The following is a 19,991-nucleotide window of genomic DNA, read 5'->3' as shown; positions in this document are numbered from 1 at the left end:
CTCCCCCCCAATGGTAATAAATTTAAAAAATGAATTAATTGATAAAGTTTTCACCCCACCTTACCAATCTTTCACTCCTTCTGGTTCTTATTTTCCAGGACATAGCTAGAAAACTAAGACCCATGTCTCTCCAGGGTTGTTAACTACCTTTCTGGAACTTTGGTTAACTACCTTTCTGGAACTTTGGTTAACTACCTTTCTGGAACTTTGGTTAACTACCTTTCTGGAACTTGGGCGGACCACTAGTGTTACATTTCTGCTTATGGTGCCCTAACCCTTTCCTTCCAACCTACATTTTTTTCCTTATTGGGAGTTTCCCATGCCTATGGAATGTGCATTGCAGTTCTGGCTTTGCTGCTGCTCTCTGGCCCAGATGCAAATGCATTCCAGACATGGGAGAGTTGCATTCTGCTACAAGTTAAATATAAGTGTGTTTATTTCTATATTTGTGAAGGGGATCACTCGTCTGCACATCTATGGAAAAAAATGGAACAGACATCCTGTGGCAGCAATGCACATTTTATGTCATAAGTGTGTAAAGAATTATACCTCCCATGTTGGAATATATCTGCAACAAAACCACATCTTAAGTCCCAGATTTTGATATACTTTGTTTGAATTGTATGTCCTTTGTTATGTTTCTCATGCATAGTTGATGATAGGGTTAGTCTGACACCACAGGAGGGCACCTGGTTGAGGAAGGTTGGCCTGCAACAAGAACTACCTCTGCTTTTTGATGATAAAATTACCCTGCATTTGTAAACATTACATTTCTGCACTTCATTTCCCCAAATCCCTCAGACAGTGGAGTTTATCAGACGGGAGGAATTTCTCTTAAATTCGAATGAAAAGAAAGTGGGGCCAGAATGCATTCACTTAAAGTCACTAGTTTTGTGCAATTATATGAATACGCATTGCATTTGAACTGGCTCCCCATTGCCCAAAAATAGCATGCCATTACCCAAATTTGCATGTGGCAGTCTATCACGCAATAATGTGAAACCCCATGATTGTGTTCGGACTGACTTCCCATTGCCCGAATTTGTGTGTAGTGGGTTATCATGCTACGTGAAACCCCATGATTGCGTTCAGATTGCCATTGGATTATATTTCCAATTACCCTTGTCTGATAAACTCCAAAGTGGCCACTGACATGCCAGGGAGAAGGGATGCTGGGAGACTCTGGGAAGTACCACAGATATTGTTACTGTAATGCCTTTATTTGGAAGACACAATCCCAATTAATCCTCTGCTATCCCATTTAAAAGCTGTTTTTAAAATCTCCTGGTTTCTTTCTCCTCCAGTTTTCATCTGAGAAAATGTTGGAGAGTATGCTCCTGAGTCTTGCTGGGCATACTTCAACTTTTCCTTAGCTGACAGAATGGAGTCTTGTGCCGTTTGCTCTTCAGATTTCCCCAGACTTCTCAGTTAGTTCAGAGATAAGCTGTGGTGTTGTTCCTTTCCTTTTATTTACATTTCGAGGATGTTTCCTTAAAGATGAGCTTGCAAGTCTCAGGAATGTAGCCCCCCTCCAAAGCAGTCAGCTAGCTCCTCTCTTGAGAATGTCAGGAAACATTAAGTCAGCTTAGACTGATATCCCCATGGGCGAGTCCTATTTGTCAATTACTATTTCCTTGGGAAATGGCAATGAATGTTGGGGCCTTGCTGCTACATGCACTTGTGGATATGGGAACAATTGTCTGTTTTTCAACACTTCTTGATACATGGCATAGCCCATTGTGTTTACATAGAAAACAACCCTCCAAATCTGCATGGTTGTGATCATATTCTGTAGAAGCAGGAAACTGGAAATTCTTATGTTTGGTTTTGTTTATTTTCCTTAAAAGATTTCTGGAGGCTGCTTTTAAGACAAAAAGTCTTCCCAAGTGACTTACGATCATAAAAACGGTGTTTTAAAAATACAACAAATGCCTGAAACATTAAATTAATATAGAAGTATAAAAAGGATACCACACATGAGGATGTTTCTAGTCCATAGTAATTACTTCTTTTTTATAATTAATGTTTCTGTTTTCCCCACTGGATAAGAAATAGCAAAAGATTGTTGTATGTTACATTTGAACCTTTCTGGATTTTTCTTAAAAACCTAATTTTTGTGCAAAAGGTTATGTTTTTGTACAGATAGTATATGCTTCAGACATTGCACAAAATATACACTTTGGGCACAAAACTGTGGGCTGACTAGAAGAGGTATGGTATGCATAGCTTTAAATGGGTAGTGCTACTGTTAAAGGCAGAATTATTTTTCACAAAAGGCTACTGTGGAGTGATCCATACTGGGATTTTAAAATGTTCCTAGTGCTATCTGGATCCCCCCTCGACCTCCGCTGCAAATTGTGTGGCTTAAAAAGTCCCATTTGCATTTGTTCCAAATCCTATGCAGTTTGGCCCTAACTTGCAAACAGTTGCCCTTCCCTGTACTTAACATCCAAGTGGACAGAGGGTTTACTTTAGGGTAATCTTTTTGTACATATTGCTAGGGCTTCTTGCAGCTCAGGTTGTGCATTTGGAAGGGGGCATAACCAGAAGCAGAACCTAAGGTCCATATAGGCTGTCCATACAGACAGGCCAAAATAAAGCTGCATCGGGTCATTGGAGGTATGCTGTTTAAATGATGCATGCGTACGAAGAGTCTGGAAGTGGCACCAAAGCTGCGCTCTAATCCTTAGGACTGGATCATGGCTTTGCTGTGGCTTCTGGATTCTTAGTATGCATGCATCATTTAAACAGCATGCCTCCAATGTGACTTGAAGCAGCTTTATTTTGGCCTGTCTGGATGGGGCTATAGTTTCCACAATTGTAAGAACTAGGAAAGGGTCCCTTCTCTAAACATCATAAAACTAGTTTGGATATGAAATGAGGTATGTGTGCTGTTTCCAAAAAGGTACTACAAATTATTACTGAAACCCTATGTGCTGACCTGCAATCTGAATCTGGAAAAAAATCCTCCCCCTCCAAATTCTGACTATAATGTAACTTCTGTGTTCTGTGTTTTGTTGTCCACTTTAACCATGGAAATTATAAGCAGAGTAAACTGTGTATTAAATTCCTGCTGCTGCATAATGTGCTCCTAATGCGGCGTTTTGTCAAATATGCTGATGATGGCAACCTTGTGGACAAGAAAGTCAGGCTGCAGGATAAGTGTTGAGATTGAATTATTCTCCACCAGAACATGAAACGCTGTGATTATAGTCAGGTTAGTACTGTTCACACTGTAAGATGTTGACCCATTGCTGATCCCTGACTGTTCTATTTTTATATTCACTTGGGAGATGATCCTTTTCAGCACTTGATGACTAGAGTTTGTTGTCAGGGAATGAGAGAATGCATTTGGTGTGTGACTCTCTTTGGTTAAAAAGGATACTTCCAAGAGCGTGATATATGTGCAGCTTCGTATTTTCAACACTTGCTTCTCATCTCACATATCTATTGCATCTAAATCTAATTAGTTATAACCAACATCAGACCTCTCTCTGTGAAACAAATATGAATATAGCGTGGCAGATCACCATGTATTAAGGTTAATTTCTTTATTTAAATATTTATATTCCAACCTATACCCACCAGCACTTTAAATTGGAAACATATTGGCAGATTGGGAAATCCTCTGTGGCACCCAAAGGTGATTCTTTTCACTAACCTAGGATCTACCTAGAATACAGACTTCAGATGGCTTTAGAAGATATTTATGTAATGTGTTCACTTTCCTCATATCTCCAGTAAATAAATAGTAAATAAATTGCTGGAGGCTTCACCTGAAAAAATATCCATAACCAAAGACCCAAGATACATAAAAATTGGTAGGACTTGATGATTTGCTTTATAAAATTTTAGTATTCTTAAGGTTCTTTATTCTTAAAATTGAGGTGGATTGGTTGTTGTTTGGTGTCAGGTTGACTTCAAATTATGGCAATCCTCTGAATTATAGATTGCTATGACATCCTATTATTAACAGCCCTGTCTTTTAACCAGAGAATTCCTTTAAGCAGAACATTGTCCACTGTAAAGTAAGACACATATTTGAAACTACCTGGTGAGCGCCATACTTGGGGTATGCTCTTCCTCTAGAACAAGGGTGGACAAAGTGGAGCTCTGAGTTCACATGTGGTCCCAACACTCAAATCCTCTAGACTCCCTAGAACACCTTTTCTGCTCTGTCTAAAAGGCATGGCTGTTCATAATAGGATGGCTAGAGGCTAGAAAGCACTGTTCTCTCCGTGTGGACTGTCTGTACATGAACTTACACATTGATTGAATTGCATTTTGACCCAACATTACCTTTTTGCCTAAGGTAGTGTCTGCTTTCTATGCCAACCAGGACATTGTTCTCCTGGCTTTCATGCAGAATCCCATTGCCACATTCAAGAGGAACTTGCTTTCAGCAAAGAAAAGACTGCCTGCTTTTTGTTTCTGCAGCACTTCTCAAAGTGGATAGCGTTGGCTGTCTGTCTTGCTTACAAATTGGGTGAGAAAGGCCTTTGGTTCAAATTTGAGCCCTTTCCACATGGACTGTTGTCGCATTAATGCTTTTTTGGCTGGTGTACTACTCAAGGGCATTTGTGGAGTAGCTAGTTGGTCACAATTGATGACTTTCATAACTCATTACAAAATGGGCACAGGATCTCAACCTGATACTGCATTTTGGGGAGAGCTGGATTTTATTCGTCCATATCTTGACTGCATTATTGATGTTTCAGGAGAATACCATCTTCTGAAACTTAGTTTTACATTGTATATTGATGTTTAAGTTTAATACTGTCTTCTGAACTTTGTAATGCATTCATATTACCTTGTGTGGATAGGGGCTATTGTGCTCTTGTTTGATGTGTTGCACTGATTTGATGCTTTGTAAACCTCTGCTTTCCTTGTAATGACACTCCTGCATCTTACTTGTATAACTTGTTAGTCCCCCATTTGTGTGGGATTACACAAAAACCACAAAGAGGAAGAGACTGCACACCTGTCAGTGTGGTTCTTCAAGTGGTCATCTGTGAACTCACACAACCCCACCCATCCTCTCTTCATTGTGTTCTTCCTGTCCTTTGGATTTCTGCATCAGCATCCATAGAACTGGCAGTTTTGGTGCCTATATAGAAGTGCTTGTGGTGCCATAAAATTTATGTAATGCTCTAGAAGGTTTTGAAAGATGCATTGCACAGGCACAGAATGACCCCATTTGTATGAGTTCACAGAAGACCACTCAAAGAACCACAGTTACAGGTAAGCAACCTATTCTTACTTCTCCATTGCTTTTCAGTCCAATTCTGTTGGAAAAAATAAACAATCCATTTGAAAGTTAGAAAATGGCCTAAAAGTTTAAAAAGCAAATCCTCCTAGAATGACTCCCAAGAGGATTTATATCTCCAGGTAATGAGTAAGCAATTGTCATGATTGAGCAGGACGACTTTGCCATTGGTTACGTCATTTTGCAAGGGGAACGGTGTTATGCTTTCTTTACCCTGCAAAGTAACATGATACAAGTAATGCCATTAGTTATAATATGCTACTTTGAAGTACTCCCTGAAAATCTTGCTCATACAAATTGTTTAAAGCTGAGCAGCGTGGTGTATCACAGTGGTTGCACAGAGTCCTTACAAAACTGTATGTAGGTTATAAATGCAATATTAGTGTACATTGTACAGAAGACTTCACCCTAATGATTTGTGACAATGGGATCCTGTTAAGAACAAACGCTCTCTAATCAGATTAAATATATAAATAAATAGCTCACTGCAGCATTAGAAGAAGAAATTCCCTCTAATGTTGAGGTGGAATCTCTTTTCCTCTAGCTTGCATCCGTTGTTCTGTGTCCTGTTCTCTGGAGCAGCAGAAAACAAGCCTGCTCTACCTTCAGTATGACACCCCTTCAATTATTTTAACAGGGCTATCATGTCACCTCCTAACCTTCTCTTTCCCAGGCTAAACATACTGTACACAACTCCCTAAGCCCCTCCTCATAGGGCAGGATTTCCAGATCCTTCTCCATTTTGGTTGCCCTCCTCTGGACGTGCTCCAGCTTGACAACATCTTTTTTGAATTGTGGTGCCCAAAACTTGCCCTTGACTTATAAATGAGATCGACTTATAGTCGAGTATATATGGTAATCATATAGTGATCTCTTTCATTTTTTTTACATGTACTGTACATGTTTTCTTTGCCCCACCTGCACCTGGGGTGCCTCCCTCACACATCACACATCTATCATTCACCATAGTTCCCTCCTCATCCATCCAGCCTTTAGGGTAATCATTGTTATGCCTGTTGGAATTTTGTAAGTTCTTTGGCCTCATTTTTCCATTGCTTTCTAACATCCTTTGTTACGTGCCCTAGGTTTTACCCTTGACTTATCCATGGGTCATATCAAAATCCATCATTTTGACCTCAAAACCTACCTTTGGCTTATACATAAGGTTGACTTACAGTCGAGTGTATGGTAGTGGAGTCTCTTCGGAAATTACCAGTAAGAAGTGTTTGAAATACCCTGATTTTGCTTTTGTTTTCATGGTACTCAAAGTGGTACCAGTTTCAGGTGGATGATAATGGTGATGCTTGTTTTAATGCAACATATTCTTTTCCCCTTGTTTTGTAAAAGTGTAGCTATAAGCCATCAAAACTGATAATGACCTGCTTGCCAGTGTTGAGCTACCCCCAGCCCAGTTCTGGAAACCTTGTTGAATATTCAGCCTTGCAAACATGGGTAAAATCATGGTCTCCTGCACCATCTTTCTGTAAGCCATGTATTTAACCATAAGACAGCTCCTGTATATATTCTGTGTGCAGATATAAATGTAAATGTGTGAATGGACTGGATGCTTGAATAGAATCTTAAACCAATTTAGAGTAAGCAAGAGATTTGCCAGTAGGGAACCAATATGTATGCCTAACCCATTGTTGCATTATCTCTGTAGATATCACTTGCAAGAATAATACCTCAATTGGACAATGTACTTTAAATTGGCTAGGACTCTGTGGGATGTTTTGGGATATTGTCTCTCCAAGATAATCTGTCTTTATAGCTTAAAAGATTTAAGTTAAATTTATTGGCTCCAACTATGTATCTTTCTTGCAAGCAGATATTAGAAACTAGCTACAGTAATAAACATATTCTTTGGGTTCGTGATTTGATCATGATGTGCTTTTGCCAAAATAAAATTGACTTTTAATGGTTTGGCAGATTAAATGACCATGGAGTCCATGAAGTCTCATAGACTTCAATGGGAAAGGTGCTGGCAGCAATCCTCTCATCTGGATGTTAGCAGTATCAATAGGTTTTACTCTGAAGTTTTAATTGTGTTCATTTATTTTAAAATGTATGGGCTGTACCTTCATCCAAAAATAAAAACATAACGGTGAATTATGCGTAACTGCACAAAATTTAAAACATGCCTAGTACTTGGATGGAAGTCCACCAGCAAATATCAGATGCTGTAAGTTACATTTCAGAGGAAGGAACTGAGTATTCCTTGCCTAAGATAACACTATGGAAAAGATGTGGAAAGTGGATTTGGAAATTTGCATGCCAGAGAGTCAGAAGCTCATAGTCTATTTACAGAACATCTTTTATAGAATTTTGTTCATTTTGGGGGTCAATTTGAATGCAAATAAGATGCTGCTAGTCCTCAATGTTGGTCCAAATACACCATCCAACATGCACTGAGTTGCATGGCTATAGCTCAGCCTTTTAAGTAGGGGATGGAACAGCTACTAAATTCCTGTCTTCATAAGGCCTAACAAATTAATATGCATTCAAATAAAGGACTGCTCTCTGTAAAATAGGACACATAGCTACCCCTTTCTATGTGCAAATATTTTCATCTAGCACTGTGTTGCAGTCCTATCCTGAGAGAAGGGAGACTGCTGCCAATGTACTGTAAATGAGAGGTCCATAGACTGGTGCAGGTCCACAACTTATCACCTCGAGTATGACTTGGAATCAGCTGCCAGTCACTGAAGTTTTCAGGAGAGAAACAAACAGTTGTAGCCAATGGACACAAATATGATGCCACTCCTTGGCAAACTGGGAAGAAAAATGAACAGTCCCATACATCAGATATGTAAGAAATACACCAGATAGTGTAAAAAGTGCTGCTGTAAACAGTGTGACCTACCTTCTACATTCAAATTGGAATTCTAAATCCAAATTGAGAACCAAATTTATCTGCAGCAGAATCCTGGCTTTAGATTTACATAATTATACTGGCACTTATTTTCTTTAGCTTATATGCCCTTTTGAAAAATAGGGACCATTAGGCCATTTGCTAAAAACAACAACAGCAGCAGCAAACAACAACAAACCACTTTCTAGTGCTGTCCTTTTTCTCAAGGAACATTTGCAAGGAACAGATAAATCCCTACCATGACCACTGTTTTCCCTTCCTAATACTCATCAAGGGGAAAGCATTTTACTTCATTGTAAAACAAGTACAGCTAGGTGGGTGGGAATCCTTCTTGCTTCCTTTTAGAAAAGCTGAGGGATATTTACAGAGGTAGAAGGTGCTCTGAATTAGATGTTTTGCAATTTGCACAGTTGCTTCTGGTGTGAATCTAAAGCCACTGTGACAGTGTGACTTCTCTCTCTCTCAGATGGATTAGTGTTCTGACAGCGAGTGCATGAGACGTCCCCTCACTGGGAATATCAGCCTTTAAAGAGCCAAAATGCTCTCCTTATGACCACTAGGTTTATTAAAACACAGAGAAAGTGGTTCCTAAAGGGAAAATCTCTGTATCTCCTTCAAACCTATCTTAATGATAGCTGGTCTGCTGGGAGGTATATTTTCTTGTCACAATCTAATGGAAGCATGCACACATGTTCAGTGGATGCGTTTTCTTGGATTCCAGAAACTGCATGAACCCAAACAGGGGAAGACCATAGTGAAGAATACTTTAGTTTTTGTACAGGAGGTACTGTAATGAAATACAACTTCAGTGGATTAGACAAGTGCCACCAGTAATTTTATATATGTAGCTTTCAACTTTAATAAGGTGTTACAAAACCTATGAAAATGTGAGTAACTAAAACCACATTTTTTTCCAGCTAGCACAGCCTCTGCTCTCGTTTTTCCCCATTACAATGTGGTGTTTTGTACTATAAAAAGAAAAAGAGAAGGAGAAGCTGTTAAATTCAATTTGAAAAATTGATAATTATGCAATCTGTTGCCTTTTAAAAGTTTCATCTATTAAATATTAATGTATGAAAATTTACTGGGTTATTTTTGACTATTCTTACCAAGTTAAGCAGGTTCTGTGTTTCATCCCGACTACAAAACGTTTAATGAAAGCATTTCAAAAATAGTATTTTGGTCTTTTTAAAAAATAAAATAACATCATCCAAATTCAGGAAACTGGCCTATAATTATTTCCTATTCAAATAGTAATATGAGAAGCTAGCTGCAGCATTTGGAATTAAGGGTTTAAAATGGTTTAGAGCTTAAGTCTTTCTAGGTATCTACCTGCTGTCAGGAAAATTGGTGGGTGTTTTGGGACGGAGATGAAATCTGAAATCTGAAAAAAACAATGGTATTGCATTCAAAGTTGTTGTGAACAACAGCAGGGATGGATGATATTCTAGGTCAGGAATACGCAGCCTAGTGTTCTCCAGTTGTTTTGGACTAGAATTCCCATTGGATCTACTAGAAACTATGGGTCCTGTAGTTCAAAACATCTCGGGAGAGCACCAGGTTATTTAACTGCTTAGACTTCCCAAGGTCACAATGACAGATCTCACTGATAGTACTTTTCATTAAACGATGCCTGGGTCCTTTTGAATACAATGTATGCACTATGTCACTGATGGGTCATATCATCCAGACTATTGTGCCAATCAGATATCCTTGATCTGTTTTATTTACTCTGTTTTTTGCATGTATTTTAGAATAATATCCCATCCTCCCCATGCCCTGATTTGGCAGGGACAGTCCCAATTAATCCTCTGCCATCCAGGGATGTAGCCAAGGGGGGGTTCTTGGGGTCCGGACCCCCCCCCCTTCCATTAGAAAAATGAACGGTGTGTGCTGCTGCACCGCCGCGTCCAAGCCCCATTATAATGGTGGTACTTAGTCTGGACCCCCCTTCCTAAAATCCTGGCTACGTCCTTGTGCCATCCCACTTCTTCCAAACCCTTAAAATATTCCAGTTTCTCTCTCCTCTTCTCAATTTCCCCCTTTGTCTTCAGCTTACTTCATTTGCTGGAAATGGAGTTCAAAGTACAAAAATAGTTTGCACTCAGTTCAATGGAGGGAGGAGAGAGGACCTTGCATAATCTCAAACTCCCCAGTAGGATCAGGCAAAAGCAAAATGCTGCAACTTCTCCTATCGGTTATGTTCTTCCTCACTCATAACTTTGACTCTACACTGATGCTGCTTGGCCATATGTGCTCCAATTACAATCTGTGATGGGGAGTATGTAACATAAGTTTAAGTATGTAGACCTTTAGAGAAAATACATTAAAAATACAAATGTAAATAGTTCAGTACAGTTTTATATGCATTTCTAGAAAAAAATATCTTGATAGATTAACGTATTAACGGAACAGAACAAGGCTTAACAAATGTATATAAAAGTGACATGGGCTGGAAATAAATGAAGCAACCCCTTCCTTGTTTGTACATGAAGGAAAATGTGTGCATACCTTCCAATGTTTCACAGAAAAAAACTGGGACCTTTTAAGCCAAGCAACATGACAGTGTGATGAAGACGACAAAAATCACAAATGAGGAATGAGCTACACTAGTTTGCTATTGCCTGGGTCTACCGAAAAGGAAAGTTGTTGCCTCTCCTTGTCATTCCCCTCTCTTGTGTGAATACAAACTACTTTTGCACTTTGAACTCTGTTTGCACCAATGAAAGCAAGCTGAAAACAAATGGAGAAAGTGGGTAGAGGAAAGAGAAACTGGGAAGCTGAAACGTGGAACGACGAGGATGAATCAGGACTGTCCCTGCCACATTCAGGATAGTTGGAGTATGTGTGTGATCTCATGTGACAATGTGCATGTTCTTTCAAATATGGGCATGATTTCTGTTTGCTACGTATAATAGGACCCTAAGAACTATGATAACTTGGCACACTCCTGAAAATGAAGCGGATGGCTTCCCACATCCACTCACTGGATTGCTATGCACTTGCTCCTTACTTTTCTGGAAACGAGCACTTAGGAACCACCCAAAGAGCTGAAACTCGTTCTTTCATTTTATTTTGGAGATAATACCCTTAATCCCTTCAAAAATTATATTTCATTTCAACAGTATTATTTATGAGAACCTTGAATTATAATGATCAGTAGTCTGTGATCCCCTGTCTCCATTTTGTTGGCAGATTAGTTTTTCTTTTTCTCTTTAAAGATATATTACATTTAGGTTAGTTGGGAGGCACTTTATAGCTTTATAAAGCCCTTAAAATGTTTTTAAACACTACTTCAAGCTTATAGGGTTAGTTTTAGAATTGCAATTACAAGCTCCCTTATCCCCAAGCAAATTCCCACTGTGATGGTGTATGTAAACTGTTTTAGACATTTTAATGCTCCTGAGCAATAAATCTGAAAAAGGAGAAAGAAAGTACCTTGGTTTGTAAAAATTAAAGACGTTGTGTCCTAATTTATGCGGCATATAAAAGCTCTGTGAAGTTGCTTTGTATCTTCTTGTGAAGTTTATATATGTATATATTTAATTGTTTCAAGCTGTTACTTTTTTCCATTTGGATGTTGCTGTTTCCTGCTTACAGGTTTTACACAAAACTTGTTAGAAAGGGAGGTTCTGTATGGCTCACTAACACTTTGTTGCATCTTTTTTCCTGACTATTGTCAAAGTCAGGATTTTGGTAGTCTGCCCTTCCAAATCCTGTTGTACAACAGCTCTTATAATCTCAGTTGAGGCTGATGGGAGTTACAGTCCAAAAATAGAATCATAGAGTTGGAAAAGACCACAAAGGTCATCCAGTCCAACCTCTTCCAATGCTTAAACACACAAAGGACTCCAGACAGTTGGCCATCCAACCTCTGTTTAACAACCTCCAAAGAAGGAGACTCCAACATACTTTGAGGCAGTGTGTTCCACATTCAAAGACACCTTTCACCATTTTGGTTACCCTCCTTTGGACACACTCCAGCTTGTCAACATCCTTTTTAAATTGTGGTGCCCAGACCTGGACACAGTATTCTAGGTGAGGCCAAAGCAGAATAGAGTGGCACTATTATTTCCCTCGATGTAGACACTGTACTCCTGTTGATGCAGCCTAGCATTGTATTGGCTTTCTTAGCTGCCCCATCACACTGCTGACTCTTTCAGCTTGTGGTCCACTAAGAATCTTAGATCCGTTTGTATGCATGCACTGGTGTCAGGCCAGGTGTCACTCTTTCTTTCTGTGCATATCATTTTTACTGCCCAATGTAGTACCTTGTGTTTTCCCTGTTGAAATTCATTTTCTTGGTTTTGGCCCAGCTTTCTAATTTGTTAAGGTCATTTTGAATTCTGAATTTTCTCCTCCCACAAATTATGTATCATCTGCAAATTTGGACTGGAGCGCATCTTTGGTGTGACCTCTGGCTGCTTTGGGCACATGCATCATCTAAACACCATGTCCCCAAAGTGGTCAGAAGCCACTTCTTTTGGACCATGTGTTTCAGGCCTGAGTGAAGAGTCAAGAGATGTAGAGACATCTAAGACCATGGGCCATTCCCCCTATTTGCCTTTTAGAGGTGGGTTTTTCATCCTATTGTTGGATTCCTGAACTATCCAGAGGACCACATGTTCCCCAGCCCTGCTGTTTGCTGTCCTCCATCTGTGTAGTTTCAAGTTAGTGTAGATCCTCTGTATCTAGTAAACCATAAAATGTAGCACAATAAAAAAATTGTTACATTTATGTCATATTTTTCATTCATGGGGGACTTCAAAATAATATACAGTATGTGAGAACAGACCTTTACATTAGAGAACAGACCTTTAAAAGGTTAAATTAATTTTTAGAAGCCCATAGCCAGCATGGCTAGTGCATGTTGAATGCTGCTAAGATGAGGTGTCTGGGAGTTGCATTGAACACACACACAATTTTTCCAAGGTGTGCCAGAGAATAGCCATATTCAGATCTCCTTAGCTCCAGCAAGCTTGCGGTACTGTTTGCCCTTGGACCACAGCTTTACTAGATACCATATTTCGTCTGTCACATATTGATAAGCCTCTATCATACCCAGGTATGAAGCTTCTAAGATAGTCTGTCTGTCTAGCCTAGGATAAAGTGCATCTAACTCTTAAGAGAACAGTTGTGTCTAGTCCAAGTCTAGTTTAAAGAGAATGGTACACAAGAAGGGGAAGCATTGGGCTGGAAGTTGCCTGTGTGCAGTTAACACCTGTGTACTGCATCCTGACCAGCACACACAGCTTATCTTTCTCCACTATGGTGAGATGTGTTATGTTCTGCCTTTGCATCTTCATGTGTGCATTATGATATGCAAATTCTATGTAAATCTATGCTTTCTTTTCATTTATATTTGGTGCATTTGTGTGCCTGTGTATAAGAGTGTGTGTGTGTATGTGTTTCCTTTTCTTTTTGGCAATGCATAAAATACCCCAACATTGGTCTCCTCTGACTGGCGGGCTTTCCATGGTCTTAAAACCTTTGGCACCAAAAGTGCTGTAACATGTTGTGAGGGTAGTATAATAATGTGTTGAGTTAACAACTTGGTGCTTTCTTGCCTTCTGTAGATACAGAGAAGAAGGGGAAAAACATCTTGCCTGGTAAATGTATTAACAACTTTGTGTGTGTGTGTGTGTGTGTGTGTGTGTGTGTATTTGTTGTTAGATTTTCTTGCTAGTGTGATCTCATTTGTTCAGAACAGTGCCCTGGAAAGGTCTTTTAATGCATTTGTGCAGAAATTGGTTTCTTTATATCTCAGTGACAGATCTAGCATCTCTAACTGCAGCAATTAATTTAGCACCATAAAAAATTAAGTGGAGCTGTTTTGTCAGCTGAGCAGTTTTCTTTTTTTGTGAATTCTTTTTGTGGGCTGCTCTTGAAAGGCTTTTTGTTTGTTGGGGCATTTTAGAACATTTTTTAAAAATAGTAATCTAAATGCACTTTAGGAATATGTTTGTAAGGCAAAAAAGAGTATTTTTAGAAATTGTTTAGCACAAAGTGAATGCAAAGTTTGATTTTTAGCAAATTATTTATTAATTAATATTTAATTTTTAACACTAACAATATAATATACAATAAAAGTCAAAATGATATACAGTGGGCCCTCCATATTCACAGGTGGTTATTCATGAATGTTAAACCCAGCATCTTTGAGGGATTTCCAGGATTGGGGGGGGGGGGGGCAGAGGAAAGGAGCTCTTTAGTCCCTTGTAAAAGGTTCAAAATATATTTGTCTATTTATGCAAAGCTTCCCTGACCTGGATGTTTCATTTCCTATGTGGATGATGTTAGTTTTCAATAAAAACTTTGGTAAAAGATATTGAACTTCCTTCCTTCCTCCTCCTTTTTTGTGGTGTAAGAGCTATCACTATACTTTCAATGTTATTTTTGCTGCTGGTACCAAATTCCTGACATTTCGCCTGCATGGCTGTATGGCTGGCATCTTCAGAGAGCCCGAAAAACCCACTGAAAGTCCATATGACTGTTTTGTAAAGAAGTGCATCCCTTGTGATGATAGTACCGAGCTGGATAAGAAAGAATGAATTGTTTTGGCTTTTAAAATTTTGTCTAGACTTGGTTGTCCAGAATGGACCTTGGCATTCTGCTTCTTCCAACCATCCAACTGTCCTAATTTGGCAGGAACAGTCCCCTCAGTCACTTCATCTTTCCATTTGTTGTTCAAATGTCCCAGTTTCTCTCTTTTCCTTCACCCTTTGCCCTCAGTCCCCTTTTCCATTCAGCTTTCTTCAATCGCTGAAAACAGAGTTCAGAAGACAAAAGGGGGAGAGGACAAGAAGGGGCAAAATCTTGCCCTTCCCTCAGGCAAAAGCAAATTGATGCAGCCTCTCTTAGTTTCTCTGGTCTTCTTGATTAATAGTTTTTGTCATCATGACCACATTGTGATGTTGCTTGGCTACATGCGTCCCAGGTTTCATCTGTGAAATGTTGGAGAGTGTGCTTTTTTAGCAGTGAGCTCCCCTCACTGGGTGGGCACTCTATGCTTGAAAAGACTCTTTACTACTAGTTTTGGCACTTCTATATGATAAATGCCACTGTCCCTCCAAGACCCCCCCCACCTCCTGCTTACAGACACAGCTTTGTATCATGCTGAATAATTCCTCTCCATCCTCCACTGCTGATAGCTTCAAATATCTCTTCCTAGACAGGAAAGCACTTGGAGCACTGATTTACCTTTTCTCTCACCCCCTCCTCTGACACTAAAACTAAACATCTCAAAACTGCTAAGATGGAGAATCCTAAGGGAATAACGTATACTAAAAGGACCAAATAAAGCTATTTCACCAGGGGGTATTTAAGTGAACAATCTGGCTTAGTCACCAAGCTGGTAGAACACCTGGAAAGTAGCCAAGGTTATCTCAAGGTAGGTCGTTGTACTGTTTTTTTTCGTAACAATTTATGTTTGGATTTTGTTACACCGAGACAGTATATTTTTTTTCCAGGCTGATATTACTGGGGAAATCTGCTCTTATCTCTGTGTGAATTACAGTAGCCTTTTCACTCAGAATTAATTGTACCCTTAGAGGAGCTTAGTGCATAATCTCTGGTCTATGATCTTCACTTGTCAAGTTGAGGTCCCCATGTGCCATGAGGAGTTTGGAAGGCTCAGCTCAAGTGGGAGTTTCCTTTTGCAGAGTCGGTCGGTATTGTTGTAAAATTTGGCACAAGGCAGAGAGTGCTCTCTTTGGAGGGCAGGCCGATTACTGCAAATAGAACAGAGATGAATACTGTACACATGCTGTCTCCTGCAGATGGGGGGCCTTTTCATTTTAGGCTTAAGTCAATTGCTAGGATGCTGCCGGGAAGCTGTCTCTGTAGGGGATGGGAGTCACTCTGTGCTTAAGTCAGTGAGGAAAAAAGACTTGTCCCAGTTTGATCTTCTTGATAGTCACCAATCCTTTATTTTTAGAAGTGAAAACAAAGTCAGTTCTTTACGTGAGCTGCTGAGAAGTAGCACCTGCAATGCAGAATGATCTCAGGGCTGCTTTTATTTTGTCTTAACGCTGGGGAACAATTTCTCTCCGCCGGCCCATAACAAAGCCAAAGGACTGAAGTTCAGTGTTTCCATAGTCATCCCCACAAAGAGCTCGACAAGTTACCACTGCCATGTGAAATAGTCCTATTAATGTGTTACATGTCAAGTATCACTTATTGTCTCTTTGGAGTCTTTTGCCAGGTATATAAATATTTGCAAAACAGCGTTTTGCAAATTTCCAGTTTGTTTAGGTATATGTATGTGTGGATGGCTGAGGTGGATGCCTACTGGATAGTTAGTACTCATGACATTGCCAGTATATCCTCTTTTCCATCCCCTGTGCAGTTTTGCAACTATTTTTTAAAAAGACCTTTCCCTTTGTCAAGGTGAAAAATGAACTTTCATCATCTAAGTGCACACATGTAGCCTCAAGTGTTTGTGTGTTTAGAGGCAGATGTAAAATGGGATTGGTGCAGGGGTTGGTCAGATGGCCCTGGGCAGTTGGAGATGATCCAGGGTCCTGAACTCTATTCCCAAATAAGTTCTGCAGTAAAACCCTGAACAGATTCACTGTGCCACTGACCTGGAAACCATCTAACTGCCATTGCAAAGGAAATTTGTTAAAGATCTGGTTTCAGTTCTCATTTTGTTTTCAGAAGTACAGTTCTCATGAATATGTCAACTGAAGCAATTTCACCCTCATTCTTAGGCAGGATGTCTGTGTATATGCATGGGAATGCATGGATGTGTTTGTTAGTCAGGACCCCATCATGCAGCGAGGTGATGTTTAACAGGGATGTAGCCAAGGGGGGGGGGTTCTAGGGGTTCGGACCCCCCCTTCCATTAGAAAAATGAATGGTGTGTGCTGCTGCGCCACCGCACTCAAGCCCCATTATAATGGTGGCACTTAGTCTGGACCCCCCCTTCCTAAAATCCTGGCTATGTCCCTGTGTTTAACCTTATCATCTCCAAACACAGTTTTGATGAATCTCCCTACTATATTGCTCTCAGCTCTTAGCTTCAGTTGCTAAGAGCTGTGTAGTGTAGCTGTAGTGTTTGATGCTGTTGGAGAGGAAAGTGTCAAGCCTTTCTCTCTGCATGCTGTGATTCCAAGCATATTCAGCCCCCCCCCCAGGTATTTTGTGTTAAAGAAATGTTCTGGTTTATTTAATGCAGTTAGCTCACACCTAGTTTGACCCTTAGATGTAAAGTACTCTGAGGAAAGGGAAAGATTTGTGGTGCACAAGTGTTGAATGCCTGCATTTTTATTGGGAATACATCTTGCAGTTTTCAAAATCCTTCAGTGAGGTTGGCTCACTACCTTCTACCACATGATGGGAAGCTGTTCTTGCTCTGATATAAATGTGCTGATGTTTTTCTCATCTCACAAATGTTGGAGGATATGCCTGCTGCTATCTGCCAGTACCTGCCACTTTGTCCATTTGTAGCAAATCACACTCTAAATGTGTGGTTTCTGGCTTTTGCTAGAGCACTGCACAGCAGTGAAGGCACTGCTGGTGTGTGTTTGGTGAGCTTGACAATACAGGCATTGATTGTGTTATGTCTTCGGTGGCTCAGGTATGTTTTCCTACTCAGTTATTTCTCTGAGGCCAGTGCACCTTCTGTTTCCCCAGGGCCTGTTTCCCCAGGGCCCCAGGGCCTGTCTCATGTTCCAGAATAACTTGGCTGCTATGCACTTTGGTTTAGGTGAGGGGAAAGCACCATTTTTTGTTCCTCCAAGCTGAAAATGTTTGGGTCATCCCTTTATCTTCATTCCTATAACAGAAACAAGAAGAGAAGAAACTTTTACATGCGGTCAAAATATGAAACATTTGGCTGTCAGAAGGAGATCCCTTGTCTTCATGTGCATTCAATGTCACCATAAACTGTTTCCTCCCAAAAAGACCCACAAATGCCCTATGATTCTTTTTGGTGATCCTTTATTAGTTTATTGATTGAGTGATCAATGCATAATATCCCATTAACAATAATTTTTCTGGGTGGTATGCAGAAAAAAACCTCAGATTTGATCATTCAAAATTTTAAGATATTAAGTAGAAACCAAGGAACTATATTATCCAGTTTCAGCAAAGTACTAAACCATTTTGAAATAAATCTCCTGGAAGAGAAGTACTGGTGCCACCAATGAAAAGGCCCTTTCCTTAGAAGCCATTCACTGACCTTGATTGATTTCTTAAATGCAACCAAAGAAAAGGCCCTACAATTTATTTTGTGGCAGGTAGATATAGATAGGAACACTTCTTCAGATTTGTCACAGCACTTCATATCACGGTGGGAGAGGGAGAAGTGATATTTATTATTAATTGACTTTTGTGTGCTTTTTGAAATCTGCATACATTTGCATATAAATGAACAGTTCAGGAAAGATATGTATTCTTTTCTTTTAAAATGTTGCCTGCATGTCTTGCTGCTGCAGAAGTGGCCTTAGACAAGAGATTCCTTCCTGTGGGAGAGAAAATGGGGAGTATGGCCCTTTCTCAGGTTTCTTTCACACTGTACAATAATAACATTTTGGTACCACTTTAATGACTGTGGGTCCATCCTGTAGAATCCTGGGATTCATAGTTTGATGAAGTACAGCATTTAGAATTCTTTGCCAGAAACTATTAGTGCAGGCTTCCAGAGGATGCCATCATGGCAGTTAAAGTGGAATCATAGGAGATTATCAGATGGGGGGAAATTGGGGGGGGAGTAGCACAATTCCTCTGAAGACTTTCAGACGGCATTGCGCTTATCCAGAACTTAACCCATGAAGAACCAGCAATGCTCCATCAACAAACCCATTCACGGGACTTCTTCACAAATGGTTTGTTGCTGGATCATTGCTCGTTCTTTATGGGTTAAGTCCTGGATAAGCGTGATGTGTCTGAAAATCTTCAGCATGGTTGCACTGCTTTGCCAGGAGTATGGCTTTTACTCGCACCTTTTTCCCTGTCTCATAATCTCCATAGTGATATAACTGTGACTCAGATTAATTCTATTCAAATAATACAAATGTGTTTTAAAATCCACTAATAGATTGAGCAATCAACCAAGGTGTGCGGGAAGCATCATGTATTTTCCTTTCAGTATTCTCCGGAAGGATCTTTCGGAGAGTATAGCGGTTACACCATACTTAACACTGGTTACTACTGTATGGAGGGAGGCAAAGGTGAAACTACTTGTGATAACCTCTCACCAAGAAAATACCAGGATGAGACAATCTAAGAAAGACAAGAGAGAGGAAAAAGACACAAAAGAGAGCTAAATCTGTGTAGAGAAATCAAGGACAGGAGGACTTGAAGATGTCTCATGCACACAGTCAGCATGAGTCAAAGACGACTCAAAGGCAGTTAACAAAAACAAAATTTGTACATCAAAAATTAATATCGATGAGTTCAATTCACACATTCCTATCTGAAACTCTGGATGGGGATGGACAATAAAATGGGGTGGGAACTGGATACCCCACATGGTGGCTGCATGGCATACAAGGAGTGTCTAGCCTTCTTAATGTCTATGGCTGGGAATCAGCAGCAGGACAAGTGAATCCAGGTTTTAATCAGAACTTTAAAGGAAATTTCCAAGGTGCCGACCACATCCCCAAGTAGATCCAGCCTCCTTTGAAAATTGGATTATAACCCAGAGTAGATTCATGGCTCTTCTGATGTGGAGTAGGCCTAAATACTCTGAAGCTACCAGATCTCATTTGATCTTGGAAGCTAAGCAGGCCTGGTTAATACTTGACTGGGGATACAGCCAAGGTATACCACGTACCCTAGGCTATATTTCAGAGAAAGTTAATAGCAATACACCTCTGAATGTTGTTGTTGTTATTAATTGTATCCCAT

At 39.9% G+C, this 19,991-nt stretch overlaps 1 protein-coding gene across 8 annotated transcripts in view; it reads left to right on the top strand.

The window, feature by feature from the left end:
• PKNOX2 (PBX/knotted 1 homeobox 2) overlaps positions 1-19,991 on the top strand; it is a 262,424-nt gene that overhangs the window by 15,270 nt on the left and 227,163 nt on the right. Inside the window, exon 1 of one of the 8 annotated variants that reach the window (XM_042476168.1) lies at positions 13,727-13,747. The exons of 6 other annotated variants lie outside the window; for them this stretch is intronic. The gene's annotated coding sequence lies outside the window, so the exon portion shown is untranslated. Of the gene's footprint in view, positions 1-13,726; positions 13,748-15,442; positions 15,529-19,991 lie in introns of those variants that run through there. One more of the 8 variants, XM_042476166.1, reaches the window with a different exon arrangement.

This window comes from Sceloporus undulatus, chromosome 6 (genome assembly GCF_019175285.1).
Source record: "Sceloporus undulatus isolate JIND9_A2432 ecotype Alabama chromosome 6, SceUnd_v1.1, whole genome shotgun sequence".
Lineage (NCBI taxonomy): Eukaryota > Metazoa > Chordata > Lepidosauria > Squamata > Phrynosomatidae > Sceloporus > Sceloporus undulatus.
The sequence above is the reverse complement of the archived record's forward strand: the minus strand, read 5'-3'. Positions and strand labels throughout refer to the sequence as shown.